Raw genomic sequence first — 23,266 nt, forward strand, 5'->3', positions numbered from 1 at the left:
GAAATTAAAAAAAATTATAAAGGTGGTAAAGCTAATCAATGTTTTGGAAAATACAGATTTTGGAAAAATTGTACCTTCACATTTGTCTATGATTTTTCTAGTGATAGTAAACCTTAATTCTAAATGAAATAGGTATAGCTCATGACCTAATTTGTTTATTTTTCATTACAAAATATTTATTAGAAATATATGTAAAAATAAATTTTAGACTAGACAGATGTTTTTAGTTGATAATGATGAGATATGATAGATATTGATTTATATTCCAATTTTAGATGCACTAAGATAGGAAAGATGTTTTCTCCAAGGCTGCCAAATACAAAGAGCCAAAACACTAGGAATGTAACATTTATATAATTCCTGATTGTCTCACTGTTCTTCTTGTTGTTGGTAACTTATTATGTATATATATATACATATATACATATGTATATATATATATACATATATATGTGTGTGTGTGTACGTGTGTGTGCATGTATATATGTGTAATAATATAAATGTGCATATAAAATAATAATATTTAATAAATAAATAAATAAAATTTACCCATTACAGTTCTACTTGCATTTCCAGAGGCCTACAGTCATTAGGTACTACCAGGTTATGGACTACCATGACTATCCTGATGAAATTTTGGAGAAAAACTCAAGACCTAGAATGTAGTCCACATGGTTTAATGAAAGAATAAGAAACTGAGTCTCATAGTTTCTTATTTATCAATGGAATTACTCTGTGTGTACTCAGTGACCATTTATGTTTAGCAATTAAGAAGCCTAATAATGTTGGAATGACATGTTTTTTATAGACACAGAACAGCACACAAACACATACACACACACACACACACACACACACACACACACTCACAGCAGGAAAAAGGGAGAGGCACACACAGAGAACAAAATATAAAAGATTTTGTACAGTTTATTCCTTATACTATAAAGCTCATGGATGCTTGTAGAGATTGAAACACCAACTGAAGAACATGCATGGACTGGATCTAGGCCCCATACACATATGTAATCAGTGGGCAGTTTGTTCTTCCTGTGAGTCATCCAGTAAGTTGAGTGGGTGCTGTCTGTGACATGGACTCTGCTACCTTTCCATCACTTCCCCCTAATGGGGCTGCCTGCTTGGCCTCAGTGGATAAAGATGAGCTCAGTACTGATGTTATTTGTTTTGCTGGGGTGGGCTCCAGTTTTCTGGGGAGAAGTGCAGGGGGATAAGAGGAAGAGAGTGGGAGGGTGGAATTGGAACCAGAGAAGAGGAGGGAGAGAGCAATGACCAGGATATAAAGTAAATATATAAATTAAAGAAAAAATTTAAAAACTACTTTTTCTTATTTTTATTTAAAAAAAAAAAAAAGGAATATCAGTCCCCTGTGCACTCCATACTTTTCCCTATGGCTCAGCCTGAATCCCAGGCCTGCTGCTGTCCAGGACAGCCAGGTGAGACCCCTCTACCCCTGAATTCCCTGCCTGCTGGGTTCCACCCACACACATACTGCAACCCCCTGCAAGCCCAGCAGCAGTAAGTTCTGCAGTGTTCCTCGGGCAATCCATTTCCCTACCCACATTCTACCTGCATTCCCAAGTGCCTGCCTTCACTGCGGACTACCAGGCGAGACTCCTTCTACCCAAGTCCTTGCACACTGGGTTCCCTCCAGGCATACCCAGCAGTGGTGAACACTGATTTGTCCCCTGGGCACTCCATTTCCTAATACACAGGTCTATCTGCAATCTGAAAGACTTCCTGCCATGAGGAACCACCAGGGTGAGACCTGTTCCCCCCCTAATCCACTGCTACAAGTCCTGCTAAAGCACTCCCAACAGAAATAAATTGCACTTTTATTTCTCAAAATCTTATGAAAATACAAATTATATATGACTTCCTCTGCAGACTCAACTTTTTATGTCAGCAGAGCTAAATCTTAGACATAATACTCATAAGACTACCTTCCATAATAATCTCTAGGAGTCAAAATAGTACTTGCAGTATTATTGCTAAGACATAAATTAAAGGAGCAAATTCTATGGCCTTCATAAATTACAGGATAGCAGGAATAATAAGATGGCTGAGCTGGTAAAGACATTTGTTTCCAAGCCAGAAGATATGATTTAAATCCTCAGAAGCCACATAACAGAAGGGGAAAACCAACTTCTGCATGTCTTTCTCTGAAGTCCACATGAGAGCATTGACACATATGTCCGTAAACACGTGCATAATAAATAAACAATTTTCCTTCCTGTCTTCAAGGTATACCTGCTGGCAAAGACGCAGTCATTTTTTTGTCCCCAGTGGAATGCCACTGGATATACCCAGAATGCTCTATGGCAGCCTACATGCCCCGGGGATAACTGGCTGACACAAAATGAAACCCAAGTTTTGTTTGTTTGTTTTGTTACTTGTTTTGTTTTATTACCAGACTTTTTGTTTCATTATGTTTGTTTTGGCATTTTTAGCTTTCTCGTCTTTTGGGTCTTTTGCTTGTTTTGATTTTTTTCTGTGGATTTTATTTGCTTGATTTTTGTTTTGTTTGTTTTGAGAGAGAGAGAGAGAGGGAGAGAGAGAGAGAGAGAGAGAGAGAGAGAGAGAGAGAGAGAGAGAGAGAGAGAGAGAGAGAGAGAGAGAGAGAGAAGTTGTCTGGGAAGAAATATAAAATATTGGGAATATCTTCAGTGTATCTTAGTGGGACTGGGGGAGAGGAAGGCACATGATCAAAACTTATCACACTGAAATGATTTTTATACAGAAAGCTTTAATAGAATGAATTTAAAGTAAGTGTTCTGTGTATACTGTGTATTACTACTGTTCATTTGATATGAAAGTTATAAGTTACAAAATTCTTAGACATTAGAAGAATTTTTCATTCCAGGTATACAATCGCCATGATTAATTTATTTCTTTTTTCAGATTCTCCCTTGGCTGGCCTGGAACTAATGTGTAGCCCAATTCAGCTCTGTACTCATAGCAATTTTCCTACGTTAGCATCCTACATGCTGAGATAGTGTAAGCATTGTGTCCAGCTCTTCCTAAAGAAGCAGAATTATGTAACATTCCAAATTATGTGACAAACAATTCACTACTTAGTAAAAGTTATTTCCAATATGTAAAGCATTAAAAAAAACTGTGATTGTTACTCACAAACTAGTATATCTTCTGTGGATTTCCTATAAATTCCACAAGGGCTTGTCAGTTTTCTTTTCCCAAGATCCCTAATATTTTTCTTCTTTTCAAGATCTTGGAATAAGCACATTTCATAGTAAATCCAATACATATATTTTAAAGGATTTATCCTCAGTTTAGTATGAATGCTATAAATTTGATAAATACCTATAATATGATTTATATTTAATTTTAAGAATTACAAAAATTCTACTTTTCCTAATGGAAGCTCCATAACTTACATAAAAATGCAACATTATGTACAATTTCTATGAGCACAACATCAGTTTCCTTTGCAGAGTTTCTATTATTGTCAACTGATTTATAATGTAACAGTTATACACGTACCTTCCTCACCCTCAGATCTTGCAGAGGAGTGAGTAGAATTTCATAACCCCAATTCTAACAGAGCTTGTCAGTCATAAGTATCCAATCTTAAGGCTTCAGTAAGGTAAAGGTTTATCACCAAGTAAACCACCTCTTCATCCAGCCTGTTAGAGAGATTTGCAGCAACATTTATTGAATTCTTGAACATTTTATTCCTCAAGCTATTACTCTGAAATGTATACGCAAGGAAAAGCCAGAGCCCATAAGACTTAATGTGCTTCTGCATGTAAGCATTTACCAAAACTAAGAATGATGTGCTATCCCAGCACCATGCTGTCTGATAGCTTATGTTTCTTTTCTCCTTAATGTCCTCTAGTGGTTCAGAAAGACTTGAATGCTATTTTTTTATCTTTCACCAGTAATCTAATACTTCTGAAGATTTTTATTAGAGCCAAAGAATATAGTAGCCATGGAAGCAACATAATATCACCTCTGCAAATTTATTTTAGACTTCCTAATCCAATGAGTAGTCAGGACACTATACTGTCAGTAATTTGACAGCCATTTTATTTATTCCTTTGGATTCAATTAGATATTTGAACATAAGTTCTTGATAAGTTACTGAACTTATCAAGTAAGTCAGAAACTGAAAAATCAGATGTGATTTTTTTGCATCCTATACTGTTCTAATCTTAAATTCTATCAATAACATTGTGGACAACTAGAATAAAAAATATTATTTCAAACTAGTTCCTACTTTAGCCCTACTGAACAAGACTGTATCCTCTGTAGACCTAAAATTCATTACATCCAAACATTGCAGATAATTAATAACCTATCTAAGAAATGTTATTTGGGCTTAACTAATGTCATAAAGAGATCAAATAATTTATTCAAAACAAGCAGACACCTATCACATCTATTTCATTTTGACTCTACCACTAAGCATTCCTGCAAACACTTCTACAGCCAAAGAGGAAAAAAAGATAAATAAAATGTCGTACTTTGGATAATATGTGTGTTGTTATCTCAATATATGTGTTGTTATCCACTCATACCAAATAGTAGAAATCATTTGACCAGAGAGTGGATATTAATTCAAAAATTGATGTCAGGCCTGGACCATGAGAGCAACAGTTACCTTGACATATTAAGACATGAAATCTCTAACACTAAATGATCAGCACCTCATTTGTACGTCTCAATGAAATATCTCACAGAAACTTAAAGGCCTCCATAATTAAAATAAGAAATGATTATAGGATTAGGTTTTTTATATGCACTGTATCAAAAAATTGTGCTTTTGGCTAGACTAGGATGGATAAAGAGGTCTCTGAGAAGAGCCTCATTTTTTATTTCGCTTTATTTTTCATTTCCCAAGGCTAAGAGGTTGAAGACATTTTTGTAGCACATCCCTCAGGTTAATAACCAATGTAGTATCAGCAAAGTTACTTCTCTTACTACTGAGGCTAATACTATGAGAAATTTGCATGTGTAATGTGGAAGCATTCATATGGTAATGATTTCTCCATAAAGTTTCTCTAATGTCTTTAGGACTGTAACTCTTATCAAATATCACATATAATTTCTTTAATGAGTATAACGTCTCTAAAAGATAGAAATGCAAGACTTATATTTTATTAAAAGCATGCTATTTTGTTCCTTTACTAAATTACTTTTCTCATTAACACAAGGAGAATTACATTTGTAAAATGAATTGTAATACTATGGTGTTTAATTCAACAAAATCTTATTTAGCAATTTTTAAAAATTGGGTAGTAAGATATGTGAGAAAACATAAGGAAAGTGTATACAAAATGTACCAAAATACTACTTTTCTGCTATATAGTATATTATTTGTCCAACATATGATTAAATGTATCTATATTAAGTTTTAATTATATTATAAATGTTAGTATCATGGCAAAAAAAGCTATGTACTGATTGGAAGGGAGTTTACTCCTGTCTCTCTACTCTTACTATATTATATTTTAGTAAATACTCCACAGATTATATGACCAAATGGCCAGATGACATTCTACATTTCCAGCGGGTAGGATGCCTGATGAGATCATTGCTATTAGAGACTAGGCATTGCCACTGCAGTAAAGCAAAGTTCATCATAACATGAATCATTTAAAACAGACAATAAAGCTTCTGAAAGCAGGCTGTTAGTAACTATACCCTTTATTAGCTAATGAGTACATGATTGACAGCAATAAAACTTTCACTTTTCGACATTGTGACACATGCCTATAATCCCAGTGTTCGGAAGGATGAAATAAAGTTGGAAATTTAAAGCCAGCCTGAGTAATTTAGTGAAAATATATCATCTTTTTATATATTTTGTTAACTATCACATACAATATATTTTGATTCTATTCTTTCTCTTTCCATAACTCCTATCAGATCCCACCTACATAACTAAACTCATGTCCCAAACTCTTTACTTCTCTCTGTGACAAAAAAAAGTGGGGGGGAGGCATGGAACAAAATTAAAAAAAAATGTCAAAACAAACAAGCAACAGTGAGACATAAAAGCACAAAAAGTGAACACACACCTGAAAACAAAATATAGCGTTCATCTTGTATTGATCAGCTAATTCTGGATCTGGGGCCTGCCTTGGATTGTGGTTGATATAGGTCCATTGAGAAAAGTGTTTTTCTTTCTCCAGCACTTTCAATTGCAAACTGCTACTTGGTTAGGGGTGGGCTTTGTATTTACATCTCATTCACCTTGACATATTGGCTTGGTTTGAACTAGTTCAGGTCTTCTGACTAACGGTCACAGTCTCGCTGAGTTCACACGTATATAATTAAAAATTAGATTGAATTAATCTTTCATTACGTTTTTTTGTATTATCAAATATAGTGAATACTTTGTACTGTTTCCTAAATTCTAGGGATGAAATAGAGCCTTCGCCAGGCCCTTCACCCTTATGAAACCAGCAGATTACACTTTCCTGTGCCCATTGGTCACATTGTTTTAAAATAAAATACAGGACCATGTGGGTTAGCACAGTAATAGATAACATACTGTCTAAGATCACAAAAGTGGTCATTGTTAATATGTTGTGCAAACCAACCCCATTTGGAAACATGTGACTTTCTTCTTACATAGAAGAATAGATGTTATATTTCTCAATTGTATTTTTATACTATTTACTTACTCATTTATGTGCATCTACTTGTGAGTTTTGTGTATGTGTGTAGGCATGCCAGAAAATGACTTGCAGGAATGCAGAACTTTTAATTTTCATATTATCCACAGGATTGATCTAAGAGATGAGGGTTTTGACAAGAATCTTTACCTGCTGAGTCATTTAGCCAGGTCAGAAACTTATTTTTTTCCATAAAGGAATCAAATAAAACCAACTTGCCAACTTTGAATTTGTGACCTGGAATATAACTCTATGCAATGGAAAATAACTTTGATTTATAGTTTTTATTGATGTGCATGCCATAAATACTGCTACCATGTTAGCGACATGATGTTAGTAAAAGTAAAGTTGAAAAGACATAAGGAGGATTGATTCTGAGACCTCTGAGTATCAGTCTTTCCACACCACAGCTCTAGGCAGTTTATAAATTTACCTCAGGCAGTAGCAATACCAACTACGGCATAAGAACAATTTTTCCATTTTGTTAGAGTTCATAGCTCTCTTTCCTAAATCCAATAATGCATTGCAAGAATTTCTTCATTGAAGAAGTAAAAAGGATACAACAAAATGAAGTATAGCCCAGGGGCATATAGGAGGTGCCTGTCATATTTACAAGTTCTGAACGCATGTGACAGTAGGTGATTGATTTACAGCATTCACAGCTATAATCTGAAAAATATAGCTTTGAGGTAATGACTAAATGAAGCTAGTTCCTGTATTTTTATTGGAGCCTTATGGAATAATTATTAATAATTGAATATTTTTCTTGTTCATATAAATATAGTTATAGTTGTGCATAGGTGTATATATAAAAGTCAGATTAGTTATTTGTTGGAGAATGAAGTGAACATTTTTATTATGTGCTAGCTCACAGTACTTCTACAATACAAAATAGATTTCCATTTATTGAAAATTTTCTGATATTGGTAACAAAAATGACACATAAAAAGTAGGGAAAATTTGTACCAGTATTGATATTTTTGTATTCTTACAGACATGGAAAACAATACAGTATGAATTAATAGAAGTTGGATAGAAAAAAACAAATAAAGACACAAATATATTGATAATATATGATCAATAGAAAATGATGCATTGAAATAGTTCTGATTGTGTGTGCTGAAAGTTCTACTATTGGTTTAAATATCTAAAAATACTAAGGATGATTCCTTTTATAGTATTTATGGGCAAAGTTTTAATTCTTGTTATGAATTTATCCTAACTAAATATAATACAATTTGTTTTAGGGTAGGTACAACATTGTAGACACCGTAGGTTGACCTAGTAGTAGTTCAAGTAATACTGTAATTAATCACTTTTGAGAAAGTTAAACATCATTATGACATTACGAGACAAATGTCAATAACACATCTCATAGTTGCTTATATACATAGAAAGTACAATGCACAGAGAGACATTCATATATCTTATATGAAATTATGATACTTGGATTGACAATGCTCATCACAAAGCCATAGAGTAAAATAAAAATCTCCAGTACCAGTCATGAGAAATCAATTTGTTCATCAGGGAGGGATATGAGAGTGTTTAGATAGAAGAAAAATGTGAGCGGTTGGAGGGAGGATACTTAAGAAGTGCTTCAAGGAAGACGTCCTCAGTATTTCTAGATACATAGAGGGCACAAGTAGAAAGTGATTTAATTATATTTTTTTAAAGTTGAAGAAAATTACAAACAAGTCTCATTCCTTTGTCCATTATTTCTGTCTGTGGAAATTTTTAGTGTCATCTGCCAGTGTTAGGGTGCAAGTTATGATTGAGGTCTTATTTAGAGAAAACATACAGAGTTGGAGTGCCTTCAGCCAATAGTAGAGTGTCTTAGAGACCAAGAAAGAAATCCTTAGTTGTTAATTGTGGCCTTTTGGCCTATGGGCAATGGGCAGAACTTTTTTTTAATGGTGTGCCTTGTGTAAGGGCAGAACTTTTAGCTGATTGCAGTTACCTCAAGATTTCATAGACTTTCATCTCTTTACATAAAACGTTGGCAAAGTAAATAGTAGATAAAAGAGTCACAATATAATCTCCTATATATTGCAGAAACAATAGTGTAACAGGAAAAACCTGAACTTTTTCAAAGCAATGACTCAATATTTACATATAATATTAATTACAAAAATGTATTATTTCAAGTCAATAAGCATCATCTTTAAAATACATTGAAAGTGCGTCTTCTCCCCCTTCTACTCCTATTATTTTGAGGTTTGATCTTTTCATAGTGCCCTAGATTTCTTAGATGTCTTGTGTCATGAGCTTTTGAGATTTAGCATTTTCTCTGGATGATTTATCAGTTTCTGCGATTGGATCTTCTACCCCTGACATTCTTATTTCATCTCTTCTATTCTGTTGGTGATGCTTCTGTCTCTAGTTAACTGTCTTCTGAAAGGCTGTAACTAGCAGCTGATGGAAGCAGATACATAGACCCACAGTGAAACAAAGAGCAGACTTATCCAGAATAGTCTTGTAGAATAATAGGAGGAAGAATAGAGGGAGCCAGAGGGGTCAAAGACGCCACAAAATGACCTACAAAATAAACTAGCCTGATCCACACAGGTTGAACTACGATTAAAGGAGCTTGCACATGGGCTTGACCTAGGCCTCCTACATATGTAGCGTATGTGCAGCTTGGGCATCATGAAGGCACCCTAATGATGGGAGTGTGGCCTGTCTCTGACTCTATTTCCTGCCTTTGGACTCCTTTTCCCTAGCTTCTTTGTCTGGCCTCATTAGGAAAGGATGTGCTTGGTCCTGCTGTGACTTGAGGTGCCAGGTTGAATTGGTATGCCTTGGGAGCATGCCCTTCTCTGAGAAGAAGAAGGTGGAATGGGGGAATGAAAGCTTGAGGGTGGATCTGGAAGGAGAGAAGAGAGGGCCTTGGGACCAGGCTGTAAAGTGATTAAGTAAAATCAATGGAAAGTATTCTTTTTAACAAAAATGACATCACTTCTCATAACAAGGCTAAATGTCATCTATGAAAAAAATTTAGATTTTCTGTATCTTAAAAAGGAATTAGGAGGATTTTTTTGTTAGTTTGCTGATTTTTTTTTTCAGTGAAATAGACTATTTTTCCTCACAAAATCTTTATCATTTCAAATCCAGCACAATTCCACATGTTGGCTTTCATCTTTATATGCATTACATTATATTTTCTGAAATGATTATATTTTACTATGAAATAGTCTGTGGGTTTTTATCTGAATTTCAAGAAGATCACAACAACAACCAGCTTCAGGGCTCCATATTCTTAGAGACTCCTTCATTCTAATCCATAATAAGAACAGTACATGAGGCCATTTTTGTTTGGTTCCTCACCTATGCTTCATTGTGCCAGTGTTACAGATGGGGTTGATGCTCCATTGGCACAATGTCTCGGTGGAAATTGATTTATTATGTGAAGATTTTCAAGCAGAACTCATTCTGTAGCAGACATAAATTGAAATTGATTATTATTAGTTTTCTTAGAGAAATATAAATGTTTCTGGTGCAGACACTGAAATTGTCAACACATAATAAAGCATTTAGAACAGTGTAATGCATATTTTGAACAAGAAAAATACTGTTTTTAGGTTCAAGTTCAAATGTAGTGAAAGTATATTATGTATTTCATTTAACATAATTTCATTGATTGAAAACCCTCTCAAGATTTTTGTATTATACTTTGTAATTAAAGCCAATGCAAATGTGATATGGGATACATAGAAAGAAAGGAATATAAGTGATTTTGCATATGTATTTGTGCTGTGTGTGCTTGTGTTATATGTGATCATCTGTATTATTATTTTGGTGTAAGTCACAATAAGTGACTGCCTAAGGCAGGCCACAAACATTACAATTCAATTTCCAGTAGTAAATAGTATGTTGTTTACAAATATATGATGTTATTTCTAAAACCATAGGCTATTTAGGAAATGAGAGGCAAATGAAACAAACAAACCATTATAACTATGGGCTTTCTTCATAACTCTGATAATAAATCAATGTTTTATTTATATTACAACTTTCAATTTCTTTTTATTTTTCTGTTGCCTTCATTCATCTGTATTTATACATACTAAGGAAGAAATTGAACAGAAATATTCAGTGCATATCTATTACAATTGCTTCTAATAATACACCTATCTTTCACTAGTCTAATATAATTCTTATGTTCAAACATATATACTCAAACATTGAAATGTTCTCTATATGATCATAAGTTAATAGTATCTTTCTCATATTTATGAGTGAACATTCTTTTTGTATATTACCAGTGAGTCATTTCCTGTTATTAACACAAATGTTGGTTACCTTCCTTGAATAGCTTCAATATTAAATTAAAACTTACTCTACAGTGCAAAGAATTCTAGGGGATAGGTTACATATTAATCAAAATACTAAGTGCATAGAACAAAAAAAAAACATGATATTAAAAGCTCAAAGGGAGAAAGACCAAGTAGCATATGAAGGCAGACCTACTAGAATTACACCTGACTTCTAAATGGTTACTCTAAAAGCCAGAAAGGCCTGGACAGAAGTGCTGCAGGTTCTGAGACAAGAGATACCAGTACAAGAGTACTATATCAAGCAAAATATTTACACCATAGATGGAGAATATAAGGTATTACATGATAAAATCAAATTTAAACCATATAGATCAATAAATCCAGCCCCAAAGAATATACTAAAGGAAACCTCCAATCTATGCAGGTTAACAACACACATGAAAGCACAGGCAATAATAATTTCTCACTAGGAAAACCAGAAGAAGAAAGGCACATAAATACCACCACTGCTGCTAATATTACCACCACCACCTAGAACAGGAACACCACAAACAAAATGACTAGAATCACCAATTATTGCTCATTGATATCTTTCAATATCAATGGTCTCAATACCCAGTAAAAAGACACACTATACCAGAAAGGATGCAAAAACAGGAACTATTCCTTTCCTGCACACTGCAAATTAAGACAGATATTACTTCAGAGTAAAGGATAGAAAAATATATTAAAATTAAATGGACTTAAAAACAAGATGATGTAGCCATTGAAATAGATAACAAAACTAGACTTAAAACTAAAATAATCAAAGGAGATAGAGAAGATACTCTATACTCATCTTAGGAAAGATCCACCAAGATTGCATTTTAGTTTTACACATCTGTTCTTCAAACACAAGGGCACCCAAGTTCGTTAAACAAACAGTAACAGCGTAAATCAGATATTACACACACTTATACACATACTCGTCCAGTGAGAGTGGGAGACTGCAATACCAGACACTCATCAATATACAGGTCACCCAGACAAAAACTAAACAAACAAAAAAACAAAAAGTTCTGGACCTAACAGACATTATAAACCAAACAGACCTAACATATTAACAGAACATTTTATGCAAAACAATTCTGAGAAACAAAACAAGTTTCAACAGATACAAGAAAAGGGAAGTTACTTCCTGAATTCTATGATCAACTTTGTTCTGAGTAAAACATGGGTCAATACTGAAAGAAAGAAAAAAGTTGAGACTCTTTGGAATGCAATAAATATGAATATATAGTATACCAAACCTTACAAGACACACACACACAGAGAGAGAGAGAGAGAGAGAGAGAGAGAGAGAGAGAGAGAGAGAGGAATCAACTTAAACAAAAGTGATACTAAGAAGATCTGACCTTAGGTCACCCAGAAAAGCCAAAAAGAGAGATCCTGAGTCCCCTAAAAGCCTCTGCACTTGCAGGACCAGAAAAAACTGGCTGGCAGGCTGCTCTAGCATACCCTTGTTCTGAGAACTAGCTTGAGTCTCCAATATGACCAGTGTCTGTGGGTTCTAGCATTAAGCAGACTCCACAGTTGGAATCACAGGTGGATCTGATCTCAGGTCTTCCAGAAAAACCATGCAAGTTCTGAGGTCCAAACAAGCACTGGGCATACACTCCAACCAGAGCATCACAATGGGAAGTGGTCAGCTTAAGAACCCAAACAACATTCACCAGGACCATTGATACCATGAGAAACCAAAACCAGCATTCCCACGACCACAACAATCCCTGGATATATTATGTCAACTGATTATCAAGAGAAGGATTTCAAATATGAGGTTATGAAAATGATAGAAGTCTTAAAGTATGAAAGTAAACCCCTCAAATTAGAACTAGAATACTCAAAGGAAGAACTGAACAAATTACTTGAGAAAACTACAGTCAAACAGGAGAAGAAATGAACAAAAGGATTCATGACATAAAACAGGAGATCCAAGCTATGAAAAAAACACAATCTGAGATAATCCAGGATATGGAAACCTGAGAGAAGAGGACAGAATCTACAGATACAAGTATGACCAACAGAATACAAGAGATGGAACAAAGAATATCAGAGATAGAAGATATGTCTGAAGAAATGAATACAGCAGTGAAAGAATAGGCTAAATCCAAAAAGCTCTAGAAGCAGAGAATCCAATGAATCTGGGACACTAAGAATCACAGGGATAGAAGAAAAAGAAGACTCCTAACTGCAAGGTCCAGAAAATATTTTCTGCAAAATCATGGAAGAAAACTTCCCTAACTCAAAGAAAGAAAGGTACATAAATATAAAAGAAACCTACAGAACTCCAAATAGAATGGACTAGAAAAGAAAATCCTCCTGCCACTTAATAGTCAAAACACTAAACATACGGAAAGAATATTAAAAGTTGCAAGAGGAAAAGGCTAAGTTACATATAAAGACAAACCTATAAGTATTACACTTGACTTCTCAACAGAGACTATGAAAGCCAGAAAAGCCTGGACAGAAGTCATGCAGACACTATGAGACCATAACGCCAACCCAGACTACTATATCCACCAAAGCTCTCAATCACCGTAGATGGAGAAAACAAGATAGTTCATGAGAAATCCAAGTTCAAACAGTAGCTAACCAAAAATACAGCTCTATAGAAAATACTAGAAGGAAAACTCCAACCCAAGGAGGGTAATTTTACTCATGGAAACAAAGGAAATTAATAACCTCACACTCACAAAAACAAAGGAAAGGAAGCTCACACATACAAACTCTACCACTATCAACATTAAAATAATGGAACCATTAAACACTGGTCATTAATATCACTCAACATCAATGGCTTAAACTCCCCAATGAAGAGACACAGGCTAACAGAATGGATGCAAAAACAGGAACCATTAATCTGCTGCATAGAATAAACATACCTCATCAATAAAGATAAACATTTCCTTAAAGTGCTGGAAAAGGTATTCCAAGCAAAAAGACCAAAGAAGCAAGCTGGAGTAGCCATTTTTTTTAGACAGGATCTCTCTGTGTAGCCTTGGCTGGCTGTCCTGGACTCACTTTGTGAACCAGGCTGGCCTTGAACTCACAGAATCCACCTGCCTCTGCCTCCTGAGTGCTGGGAGTAAAGATGTGCGCCACCACGCCTGGTGGAATAACTATTCTAGTATCTAATAAAGAATAGAATTTCAACCAAAAACTAGTCAAAAGAGACGAGGAAGGACACTTCATACTCATCAAAAGAAAAATATACCAAGATTACATGTCAATTCTGAACATTTACCCCCAAACACAGAAGCACCCACATTAATATAAGAAACATTGCTAAAGCTTAAATTGCTCATGGAACACCACACTTTAATAGTGGGAGAATTCAACACCCCACTGTCACCAATAGATAGATCATCGCAGTGGAAGCTAAATGAGAAACAATTAAATTAGTAGATGTCGTGAACCAAATGGACCTAACTGATATATACAGAACTTTTCACCCAAATGTGAAAGAATTCACCTTTTTCTCAACACCTCATGGAACTTTCTCCAAAATTGACCATATAATTGGTCACAAAGCAAACCTCAACAGATACCTTAAGATTGAAGTAATTCCTTACATCCTATCAGACCACTATGGATTAAAGCAGGATCTCAATCACAACTAAAAACAACAGAATGCTGACAAACACATAGAAATTAAACAACTTCCTTCTCAATGACATCAGGGTAAAGAATGAAATAAAAAATGAAATAAAAAAAAAACTTCTTTCATCCAATGAGTCAAAGGCACAATATACCCAAACTTATGGGACACAAAGCATAGCTAAGAGGAAAATTCATAGCACTAACTGCCTTTATTAAGAAATTGGAGACATCCCATATTGCTAACTTAACAACATACCTGAAAGCTCTAGAACAAAAAGAAGCAGACTCACCTAAGAAGAGTAGATGTCTGGAAATCATCAAATTCAGGGCTGAAATCTATAAAATAGAAACAAAGAGAATGGTTATAAGAATCAACAAAACCAAGAGCTGTTTTTCTTCTTTGAGAAAATCCCTTTTGACAAACCCTTAGCCAAACTAACTAAAAGGCAAGGGAGAAGAATCAAATCAACAAAATCAGAAATGAAAAGGGAGAAATAACAACAGTGAGAAAATCCAAGGAATCATTGGGTCTTACTTCAAAAGCCTAAATGCCACAAAATTTGAAACCTAAATGAAACAAACAATATTCTTCAAAGATACCAACTTCCAAAACTGAACCAAGATCAGGTAAACAAATAATAGTCTTTTATCTCCTAAGGAAATTGAAGAAGTCATCAAAAGTCTAAAAACAATAATAATAATAAAAAGGCAGGCCCTGATGGATTCAATGCAGAATTCTATGAGACCTTCAAAGATTAACTAATACCAATTCTACTTAAAATTTTCCACAAAATAGAAACATAAGGAATATTACCAAACTAATTCTATGAGGCCACAGTAACCTTGAAACCTAAAGCACAGAAAGACTCTACAAAGAAATAAAAAATCAGAAAAATTCCTCTTATGAACTTTGATGCAAAAATATTCAATAAAATATTGGCAAAACAAATCCAAGAACACATCAAAAATGATACACACCATGGCCAGGTAGACTTCATACCAGGCATGCAAGGATGATTCAATATACTGAAATCTATCAGCATATTACATCAAGTAAGTAAAGTGAAAAAAAAAAAAACACATGATCATCGCCTAAGATGCTGAAAAAGCATTTGACAAAATCCAACACCCAGTCATGTTTAAAGTCTTGGAGAGAGCAGGAATAAAACTCACACACCTCAACATAATAAAGGCAATGTACAGCAAGTGTATAGCCAACATCAAACTAAGTGAAGAGAAACTTAAATCAATCCCACTGAAATCAGTGACAAGACAAAGCTGTCCACTCTCTTCATATCTCTTCAACATAGTGCTTGAAATGCTAGCTAGAGCTACAAGACAACTAAAGGAGGTCAAGAGGATACAAAGAGGATACAGGATAGATACAGGATACAAGGGGATACAGGAGAGAAAGAAATCAAACTATCACTATTTGTGTATGACATGATAGTATACATAAATTACCCTAAAAAGTCCACCTAGGAACTTCTGTAGCTGATAAATACCTTCAGAAAAGTGGCTGGATACAAAGTCAACTCAAAAAATCAGTAGCTATGCTCTATACAAACGACAAATGTGCTGAGAAAATAATTAGGGAAATGACACCCTTTGTGATAGCCATAAAGTGTATAAAGTATCTTGGTGTAACTTTAACCAAACAAGTGAAAAACTTATATGAAAAAATATTCAAGTCTCTAAAGAAAAAAATAGAGGAAGATATCAGAAACTGAAAAGACATCTCATGATTGTGGATCAGGAGAATCAACATAGTAAAAATGTCCATCTTACCAAAGGCAATTTATAGATTCAATGCAATTTCTATCAAAATTACAAAATAATTATTTATAGACATTAAAAGATGAATTCTCAGCTTCATATGGAAAAGAAAAAACCCAGAATAGCTAAAAACAGTCCTGAACAATAAAAGATCTTCTGGAGTAATCTCCAACCCAGATCCAACCCAAGCTTTACTATAGAGTAACAATAATACAACAGCATGGTACTGGCAGAGAAATTGGCTAGTTGACCAGTAGAATTGAATAGAATACTGAGAAATAAACCCACACATCTATGGGCATTTTATTTTGACAAAGCAGACAAATCCATACAATGGAAAAAAGATAGCATCTTCAAGAATTGGTACTGGTCTAAATGGATGGCTACATATAGAAAAAATAAAAATAGATCCATATTTATTACCATGCACAAAACTAAGGTCCAAATAGATTATGGATTTTAACTTAAAACTGAACACCATAAATTTGTTAGAAGAAAAGATCGGGGGAAGAGCCTTGAACTCATTGGCACAAGAGACAACTTTCTGAAGAGAACACCAACATCCCAGGCACTAAGATGAACAATTAATAAATGAGACCTCATGAAATGGAAAAGCTTCTGTAATGCAAATGAAACAGTCAACAGAAAATAACAACATCCTACAGATTCGAAAAAGATCTTCACCAATCCTATATCTGACAAAGGGCTTATATCCAAAATATATTAAGAAGTAAACAGAAAATTCTCAACAGAGGAATATCAAATGGCTGAGAAACACTTAAAGAAATGCTGAACCTCCTTATTCATCAGGGAAATGCAAATAAAAACAACTCTGAGATTCCATCTTACACCCATCAGAATGGCTAAGATCAAAAATTCAAGCGACACCACATGCTGGCAAGGATGTGGGGAGAGAGGAACACTCCTTCATTGCTGGTGGGAATGCAAACTAGTACAGCCACTATGGAAAGCTATCTGGTGCTATCTCAGAAAAATGGGAATAGGGCTTCCTCAAGACCCAGCTATTCCACTCCTTGGAATATACCCAGAAGCTGCTCCAGGACACAACAAGATAATTTGCTCCACCATGTTCATAGCAGCCTTATTCATAATAGTCAGAACATGGAAACAGCCTAAGTGTCTGTCCCTCAGTAGAAGAATGGATAAAGAAACTGTGGTACATATACACTATGGAATACTACTCAGCTATTAAAAACAAGGAATTCCCGAAATTTGTGGACAAATGGATTGAGCTAGAAATGATCATAATGAGTGAGTTCACACAGAAGCAGAAAGACCTAAATGGTATATACTCACTTATATCTGCATATTAGCCCAAGGGGCATGTCCCATGAAAGCCTTCACTTACCAGGACACTGGGACAGAGGGGAGGACATCCTATTGGGACTCTAGATGAGAGAAGCATGGGAGAATAGCAAAATAGAAGGATCCAGAGGGTCCTACAAACCTACAAGTAGAACATTATGATAGGCAGATTTGGGCCCAAGGGTTCTGCTCAAACTAAGGCACCAGCCAAGGACAATATAGGTGGTAAACTTTAAATCCCTACCCAAATCTAGCCAATGGACAGAACATTCTCCACAGTAGAGGGGAGAGTGGGGTATGACTTTCTCACGATCTCTGGTGCCTCACATTTGACCATGTCCCCTGGAGGGGGAGACCTGGTGGCACTCAGAGGAAGGACAGCAGGTTACCAAGAAGAGACTTGATACCCTATGAGCATATACAGGGGGAGGTAATCCCCCTCAGGAACAGTCATAGGGGAGGGGAATAAGGGGAAAATGGGAGGGAGGGAAGAATGGGAGGATACAAGGAATGGGATAACCATTGAGATGTAACAAGAATAAATTAATAATAATAATAAAAGAAATAAAAATCACCAAGCCAAATATCCCAACTGAAAATTGGGTACAGAACTAAATAGAGAATTATCATAAAGGAATGTGGAATGGCTGAGAAATACTTAAAGAAATGCTTAACATCCCTAGGAATCAGGGAAATGCAAATCAAAATAGTTCTAAAATTCCATCTTATACCTATCCGAATGGCTAAGGAAAAAAAATTATTAAGTGGCAGCTCTTGCTGCCAAAGATGCATAGAAAGAGGAACACTCCTCCATTGCCGGGGGAGTGAAAACTTTTACAACCACTTTGGAAATCAATCTGACACTATCTCAGTAAATTGGGAATACGTCTACCTCAAGACCCAGCCATACTACTCCTGGGTGTATACCCTAAAGAGGGTCCATTATACAATAGGACTTTTGCTCAACTGGTTCATAGCAGCCTTGTTCATAATAGCCAGAATCTGGAAACTACTGCTTCCACTGAATAATGGATGAAGGAACTGTGGTCCTGCACACCTCATACAATTGTAATGTGAGACCTGTATAATGCTTGCAAGAAATTATGTTTTCAGAACAAAAGAACTGGACACCGATGCTGAATCAAACCTGAGAGGATTTATTCCTCAGAGCATGCTGGACTCTGACATCCTGCATTCTCCCAGTTCAGTCCCAGTCACCTCAGTTGATGTTACCCATCAGAACAGGACAGCGTTGTAGAAAACTCCTGACCCATATTGGTCCAACCTTTCAGACTGTCCCACACAGGACTTCTATTAAACCTGGAATTACCCAACATTTAGAAAATGGACCACAAATGCTAAGCCTGGCTTACTTAACCATTTTCCCCTACAGAATATGGCATTCAAAGATGTTTTTTATTATCTTAAAGATTATTTAACAACAAGACAAGTTAACTTCTGGAAACACACAGCCTGCCTCAAAGAAGATGATGAGAATCAAAGAACCTGCTTATAAAAATAGCTTCAAATGTGACAAACATGCCACCGGCAAAATGTCCTCATTTCAGCTAAAGATAGAATTCCTCCTATAATTATTCAAGCTTAGATGTAGGCAGAGTCAACAGCCAAAGTCTGCCAAGACCAGGGTAAGAATATCCTCAATAGTTCCTGCCTCACAAATATGTCTGTCAGATATTTTGAGCTATAATGCCGAAGTAGATGCTCCAATGTTATAGAGAGTATTGGGTTACTGTTTAGTTTGTAAACTGTCTCTGTGATTTTTTTTTTTCATTTTGGAAGCTGCTAACCTGCACTTCCGGTTCACTCAGGAAATTAAGTTTTATTCCCTCTCAAGTCTCTGATGGGATAGAAGATGATATAGTTTAGTCTTAAAGTGAAGCATAGTTGTTTAGGGATTAAGATGTTTTTAGATCAAGATAGATATTTTAAGTTAATAGTGATGAGGTATGATAGATATTGATCTTTATTCAGAAATTTAGACCCAACAACACAGGAAACATATTTACTTCAAGTTTGACAAATACAAAAGCCAAATCACTATGAATGCAACATTTATATAATTCCTGATTGTTTTGTGGTTCTTCCTGCTGTATGTAGTTTATTTTATTCATGTGTAATAATATAAATGTATACATTTAAAAAGAATAACAATGCAATATGTTAAATATATAATGTATATTTTATAAAACCAATAAAACAAAACAAACAAAAAGAAAACAGGTTCACACCTTACACAATACTTCTGTTCTGCTGATAGTGTCCTTTGCTTTACTGAAGCTTTTCAGTTTTGAGGTCCCATTTATTAATTGTTGATGTTAGAGCCTGTGTTATTGGTATTCTGTTCAGGAAGTTGCCTCCTGTGCCAAAGAGTCCAAGGCTATTCCCAACATTCTTTTAATACAGATTATAGTGTCTGGTTTTATGTTGAGGTCTTTAATCCAGTTGGATTTTAATTTTGTGCAGCATGATAAAGATAGATCTATTTGCATTTTTCTACTTGTAGACATCTAGTTAGACCTGCTTTGTTGAAGAGTCTATCTTTTTTCCATTGTATAGTTTTGGCTTCTTTGTGAAAAATCTAGTGTCCATATGTTTGTGGGTTTTTTTTTCTGTGACTTTGATTTAATTCCTTTGTATAACCAGCTTATTTCTATGAAAATACCATACATTTTTATTACTGTTTCTCTATAGTACAGCTTGAAATTAGTCATGGAGATAACAACAGAAAATCTTTTCTTGTACAGGACTGTTTTAGCTATTCTGGATTTTTTGTTTTTATATAAGAAGTTAAGAATTGATCTTTTAAGATCTGTAAAGATTTGTCTAAGCATTTTGAGAAGGATTGCACTGAATCTATAGATTGTTTTGGTAAGATGGCCAGTTTTCACTAAGTTGATCCTACTGATGCATGATCATAGGAAATCTCTCCATCTTCTGATCTCTTCTTCAATTTCACTCTTTAAAGACTTGAAGCCTTTATTCATACAGGTCTTTCACTTGCTTGATTAGAATTATACCAAGGTACTTTATATTATTTGTGGCTATTTTAAAATATCTTCACCAACCCTACATCCAACAAAGGGCTAATATCCAAAATATATAAAGAATTGAAGAAATTAAACAACACCAAAACAAATTATCCAATTAAAAAGTTGGGTACAGAGCTAAACAGAAAATTCTCAATATAGGAATATATAATGTCTGAGAAAAACCTAATGCTCACAAAAGGACTGTGAAAGTCCATCTTAAACCTAGCAGAATAGCTAAGATAAAAAATTCCAGTGACTAAAAGAAAAATGAAAAAAATTCAAGTGACTGCCCATGATGGTGAGGATATGGAGAAAGGGAAATACTGTTCCATTGCTGGTGGGAATGCAAACTTGTACTTCAAAATCAATCTGGTGCTTTCTCAGAAAATTGGGAATAGTAACACCACAAGTCCAAGTTATACCACTCCTGGACATATACCCAAAAGATGCTCCACCATTCATGAGTAATATTTGCTGAACTATTTTCATAGCAGTTTATTTGTATTAGCCAGAATCTGGTAACAATCTAGATTGCCCTCATCCTTGGATAAAGAAACGGTGGTACATTTACACAATGCAATACTACTCAGCTATTAAAAACAAGGATATCTTGAAATATATACCTAAATGGATGGAACTAGAAATGATCATCCTGAGTAAGGTAACCCAAACCCATGAAGACACACATGGTATATATCCACTTATAAGTGGATATCAGCCCAACACAGATATCCCCAGAGACTCCACCCAGTGGGGGATCAGGACAAATGCTGGTACTAGCTGTTGGACTGTGGGCAACTTGCTGAGAGTGGTATGAAAGAATTGGGAAATGGAAGGACCAAGAGGGCTCCAGTTCCCCCAAGGAGACCATCAAGGTGAGAGACTAAAAAGAATTAAAAATTGTGTTTCAGGGACACTGAAACTTAACATTTCCCTCAACACAGAGTTCAAGGCTTCCCTCCTGAAACCTGAAATTACCTTGGTGACAGTTGGAAGCCAGGCTCAAGCTGAGAATAAAGATCCGCTTAATCTTGCATCATTTTCCTCTCCTTGTGGTCTTTTGGCAGTATGAGAAACAGGCATAACAAAGGCAGGTGGATCTAGACCCAGGGAGGTTTGCATAAAATTTTGCATCAACCAAGGATAATAGATAAATTGAACCTAGACTCCTGTTCAGATGTTGACACTTAATTCTCCAAGGTGGTTGGGGGAACAGGGACTGCCTCTGCCATAATTCCCATAGCCCCAATTAGATCACTTCCCCTTGGTGGGGGAGGTCAGGGGGCACACAGTAGAAGGGGAAGCAGGCTATCTGGGTGAGACTTTTTAGGCTGTGTTCATATGTTGGTGGAGGAGGTCCCCTTCTGTCAGATATCTAGGAGACAGTAATAGGGTGGAAGAAGGTAGGAGGGTGGGAATGGGAAGATACAAGTGATAGGATAACATTTGGGATGTAATCTAAATAAATTATAATAACTTAGCCTTTTTAAATGAAAAAAGAGAACATCTTTCACAATAGTTCTGAATAATTAAAAATATCCTGTGTGTAACTCTAACCAAACAAGTGAAAGTATTGGACGATAAAAATTTCATGTTTTTGAAAAAAAAAATTGAAAAGATATCAGAAGATGAAAAGATTTCTCATGCACATGAACCAGTAGGATTAACATGGTAATAATGTCCTCCCTATCAAAATTTGTCAACAGAGCCAATAAAATCTTATCAAAATTCTAACATAACTCTTTATAGACTTTGAAAGGGCAATTCTCAACTTAATATGAAAAACAAGGGGAAAAAGGATATATATATAAAACAATCTTGAGCAATAAAAGAATTGCTGGTGATATCACCATGCCTAATATAAAATTGTACTACCAAGTAATAGTAATAAAATCTGTCGAGTATTTACACAAATCATAAACATTAATCTATGGAATCAAAAGGAAGACCCAGACATATAGCCTCACACTTATAGACACCAGAATCTTTTTTTTTATTTATTCTTGCTACATCTCAATGGTTATCCCATCCCTTGTATCCTCCCATTCTTCCTTCCCTCCCATTTTCCCCTTATTCCCCTCCCCTATGACTGTTCCTGAGGGGGATTACCTCCCCCTGTATATGCTCATAGGGTATCAAGTCTCTTCTTGGTAACCCTGCTATCCTTCCTCTGAGTGCCACCAGGTCTCCTCCTCCAGGGGACATGGTCAAATGTGAAGCATGGGAGAATAGCAAAGTAGAAGGATCCAGAGGGTCCTAGAAACCTACAAGTAGAACATTATGATAGGTAGATTTGGGCCAAGGGGTCCCGCTCAAACTAAGGCACCAGCCAAGGACAATACAGGCGGTAAACTTTAAACTCCTACCCAGATCTAGCCAATGGACAGAACACTCTCCACAGTAGAGTGGAGAGTGGAATATGACTCTCTCACGTACTCTAGTGACACCAGAATCTTAATAATGAATCCAGAGATACATACTGGGAAAACAACAGCATCTTTAGCAAATGATGCTGTTCAAGCTGGATGGCCACGTATAG

The sequence above is a fragment of the Acomys minous genome, assembly GCF_964271855.1.
Source record: "Acomys minous genome assembly, chromosome: 1".
Classification (NCBI taxonomy): domain Eukaryota; kingdom Metazoa; phylum Chordata; class Mammalia; order Rodentia; family Muridae; genus Acomys; species Acomys minous.